Here is a 4,746-nt window from a genome sequence, read left to right on the forward strand (position 1 = left end):
GTGGAACTGACTGTAAAGTATTCCTTGGGCCAGTATTTGTGTGTGCCTGTGTTCAGCTCTGGAAGACAGACACTAGACCCTATTCTCAAGGAGGTTGTTGGTTTTGTTCTGGCAACAGCTACAGTAATAGTGGTGGTTAACATTTATGAACATTTCATTGTATACGAAGCACTGTGTAAGCATTCCGCTCTCTTCAGGCCTTATCATAACCTTAAGGGTGTAGGTAATGTGTTCTCATTTTACCACTGAGGATAACAAGGCGGAAAGCTAAGGTAACCGGTCCAAAGTTACTAACAGTGAAAGGGAAAACAGGCGGCTTTTCTTGCTATCTCCAGGGTTTAAGCTCTTAACCATGAAATCTGATTATTGAGAATTTTATAGTCCCTGAAGCTTCAGAATGTGGAGTCCTGCTTTAGGAAGAATGAAACAATTGCAAAGTTGCTAGGGCACCTTCCTGAATCTATGAAGGGTCTCTGAAACTTAAGCTACATTAGCTTCATGATAAATCCACTTGCAATATTGACACATAAAAGCAAAAAAAAGGGGGGGGGGCGTGCTGGTATTTCAAATAAAGAGATGAGGTTGGTGGTTAGACTCAGAATAGTAGATCAAGGTCTGGTATGTCCTGGAGACAGCTGCTCCCTACTACTATTTGATATTGAAGAGCTCATATGATAACTGTCAGGATTATCATTCCTCTTACAGAGGCAGCAGTAAAAAAAAAAAAAAAAAAAAAAAAAAAAAAAAAAAAAAAAAAAACAGAAAATGAACACACTCCAAGTCTAATGTGGTTCTGGCTCTTTCCTGCCTATGAAAGAGGGGGAATGAGAGCAGAAGGAACTTGAGGGACAAGAGGGGAGTTCTTGACCTTCCAAAGCAGCTCTATGTTGAGCAGTGAAGCTGAATCATCCTAGAGATTAAAGCTGTTTTCTTTTTTCTTTTTTTTTTTTTTTTTTTCTGCTTGGTACAGGACCCGGCAGCCTCAAGGATCAACACAGGAGAAACTGTAGTTCTTCTACCTTGGCTGGGCAAGCTTTTCTTCTTTTATTAACCTTGGTAGGGCAGGTTCTAACTCATGCACATCCTAAACATAACATTTAAATTGGTTTTAATTTTTTAATAGAAATCAATATAACAAAGGAGAAGTTACACATATGTATTTTAAAAAGTGACCTGCCACGCCTTTCCCATTTTCTACCCTGTACAAGCTAACCCATGGGTGTGATATGGGAAATTAGCCTCCACAGGCATAGCCAGCCAGATTATCCCAGAGGTCATTGCACAGAAAGGCTCACAGAGAAACTGAGATGCTGAAATCCCATGGCTTACTGAAGCAATTTAAAACTCACAGGGAGAAGCCAAGGAAACTCAGAGGGCAAGCAAACATTTAGGATAGGGTATACGTATGGGGTATATTGTATGCAAGTGCATAGATACTCTCATCCCCACCTTCTCTTGCTCTGCATCGCTTTTTTTTTTTTTCCTGCTAATGATATAGGTCAAAGGATCAGAGCTGAGACCGAACAAGGGAAGGGATTTGGCAGACAGAAGATGCCTGGTGCCAGAGCCAGCAGACACTTGCTCTATAAGAGAAGGCGTGCAGCTTGTGTGGGTGTCACGAGTGGGTGGTCGTTGTAAGACTTACTGAATATTGAGTGCTTCATGAATATTTAGGGTATCAAGAACACGTGATGCCTGCTCGGTCCTTCCACCCTCCCTCTCCATGTTCCGCTCATATTCGCACGACTTACTTTATCTCACACACTAATAATGGCTCGTTGGAAAAGTCATGATGGATTTTTCTATGCAAAAATGCGTCACGACTTTTCTTTTTTATTTTAATTTTTTATATACATTCAATCATATTATTTAGCTTACAAAGTGAACATTTCAATATGTGAACATTTCTCCCCAGTCCAGTTGCTCAAAATATCTTCAACCAATAACACCACACCTCCCCATCCCGGCATGCTCTGCCTCCGTATCCCTCCTCCAAATGTCCTTCCTTAGGTCCCGCTTGTCCACACACTCCACATCTGGCACTAACTCCCATCTCTTGTGTTTGTACAACCTTAGGTCAATCAGCTTCAAGCAACAGCAGAAAAATCCAAAGAACTCCAAGAGAAAGGAAATAAAGACCCGAGCAGAAATAAATGAATTGTCATGACTTTTCTGATGACCCAATACTTTAATCTTATTTATTTTCCTTACAATGTTTGTTTCTCTTATTTTCTTTGGCAGAATTTTTTTTTTTCTTTTCATTTGCTAGAGGGCATATATGTTCACTGGAGAGAGACAGAGAGAAGGAAATTGAGAAACCACCCCCCAGGGATATGGCCACACCAAAACCTCTTCTCTGCCATTCTCCTCTCAGGATTTTGGGTGATGACCAGCAGTTAGCATAATGGCTATGTCGCTGGACTCCCACGTAGTGGACCGCAGTTCGAGTCCCAGGCCCAGTGGCTTAAACTTACGCCAGGCACATGTATGTGTGTGCCCAAGATCCCAAGAGGAGAATGGAGGAGAAAGGACTGTGGCGTGGCCATCCCCCAGGGGGGTGATTTCTCACTTTCTGTCTCTCTGTCTCTGTCTGTCTGGCAAGTGCACACGCCCTATAGCAAAAACCTCTCAAAAAAAAAAAAAAGAAAGAAAGAAAAGATTTTGGGTGCATAGGTACACACACCTGGCATATTTTCAAGCTGCGGGATCTGGGACTCAAATCATGCAATTGACCATGTGGGATCCAGCTGCCTTAACTCCATACCATCTGCTGGCCCTGAGTTATTCTTATATAAGAAAACAAAGACATTACAGAGGGTAATAATAACAAAACTGGCTAATACTTACATAGAACTTCCCATGTGCCAAACACAATCCAAGCACTCTCAATACAATTATTCTTAGACTCCTCATAACAAGCCCATACAGTTAGGTACTGTGACTGTCCCATCTTACAAGTGCGGAAACTGATGCATACATGTGAGGGCAGGGAAATTGATTTCTATGTAAGTGGTGTCACCCGCTTCTTCGTCTACCTACCAGCAACATTGGACACTTGCCGCCCCTCCTCTGACTTCAGTGCCTCACAAGCCTTGGGTTTTCCTCTTCTTTCCTGCCACTTCCCTGTGCATGCTCCACCTAGATTTGGGCTCTTCTTGGGTTTGTTCGAGGCCTTCCTGTCTTCTTGCAGATTCTTCTCTGAATGCTCTCACTCACTGCCTTGACTTCAATCACAGAAGATCTGAGGGTGTCCCAAACCCCTCCTTTCGGGGCAGCTTCTCTGCTGAGTGCCAGGTCCGTAGAGATAGCTAGTTATCTGTACCACAAACTGTGTCACAGGCACTGCAGCCTCACAAAGTACCACACCAATGTTTCTTTGCCTTCTACTCTCTCCCCAAACACTCATACTTCGGGGTTCCCAAACCACCATCCATCCAGTGGTACAGACCCTTTTACCCAATGCTCCCTTTGTTTACCCTTACCCCCTTACCAAATATATCAGTTTGCTATTGCTGTTATAACGTTGCTGCAACCTTAGTGGGTTAAAACAACAATCATTTCTTATCTTAAGATTCTGGATGTCAGAAGTCCAAAACTGGTACTAGTGGTCTAAAATCAAGGGGATGGCAGGACTGCATTCTTTCTATAATCCTTTTTTTTTTTTTTTCATTTTTTTTCTCTCTTCTAGAGGATGCTCACATTCCTTGGCTCCATCTTCAAAGTGCACCACACTAACCTGGCTTTATTCCCAGATCGCCTCTACTGACTCTGAACCTCCCACCTCCCTCTTATAAGGCCCCTTGTGATTACATTGGACTGTCCTTGAAAATCTAGAGTAACCACTTCCTTTAACTCAGTCATGTCTGCAAAGCCCCTCTTGCCATGGCAGATTGCATATTCAGAGGTTCCTAGGGTTAGGATAGGGGAATCTCTAGGGGATATGACTCTGCCAACAAACCCAGTCAGAGAGTAAACTCTCTTGAGTACACATTTTCAATATCTCTGAAATTCATTCTTTTCAAAATCTCCATCTTTGTGTTAACCTAGTCTCTGAGGTTATATTTCCTCTGCCTTATGACCATTTTATTTTCATCTTCTCTGTCCCAATGTATCCTGTCATCCAATTTTCCATTTTTAAACCAGCACCATCATTTAAATTTGTTTTCCCTTTATTCATGATAGGATGCATGGGGAGAGAGAGGAGCACCCTCTGCATGGTTTGGCCATGCCATCATCTTCTTCCTCCAATCCTCCAGTCCACCAGATTTTGAGCACTTGCTTGCATGCCTGGCATGTTTCAGGTTGACCAGGGATTTGAACTGCAGTTACCATGTGAGATCTAACTTCTCTTGGACAGCACATTACCACTGTGCCACAGAGCCAGTCCTAAAGTAATCTCTAAAAACATCTGACCAAGGGGCCAGCAGGTAGTGCAGTAGTTAAGACACTGGACTCCCCATGGTTGGCCACAATTTGAGTCCTGGACCCAGTGGCTTGAAACTCAGGCTGGGTTGCATGTGCATGTGTGCCCAAATCCTGAGAGGAGAATGGAAGAGAAGGGATTGTGGCATGGCTTTCCCCCAAGGAGGACAATGTCTCACTCTCTATCTCTGTGGTGAGCACATGCGCCCTATAGCAGAAAAGCTCTCTCTCAAAAAATTTAAAAATAAAAAAATCTGACTGTGTCATTTCTTTGAAGTGCAACAGGGTTGTACAACACCATGGGACAACCTTTATATTGTACCA

The 4,746-nt window shown here is 42.9% G+C and overlaps 1 long non-coding RNA gene across 1 annotated transcript; it reads left to right on the plus strand.

The window, feature by feature from the left end:
* Positions 1 to 968: 968 nt before the first annotated feature.
* Positions 969 to 2,146, plus strand: LOC114007724 (uncharacterized). The gene is made up of 3 exons (XR_003549307.1): positions 969 to 1,056; positions 1,499 to 1,608; positions 2,077 to 2,146. It is a non-coding gene; the product is annotated as an uncharacterized LOC114007724 (long non-coding RNA).
* Positions 2,147 to 4,746: the final 2,600 nt, after the last annotated feature.

The sequence above is a fragment of the Tupaia chinensis genome, unplaced genomic scaffold (assembly GCF_000334495.1).
Source record: "Tupaia chinensis unplaced genomic scaffold, TupChi_1.0 Scaffold000225_1, whole genome shotgun sequence".
Lineage (NCBI taxonomy): Eukaryota > Metazoa > Chordata > Mammalia > Scandentia > Tupaiidae > Tupaia > Tupaia belangeri.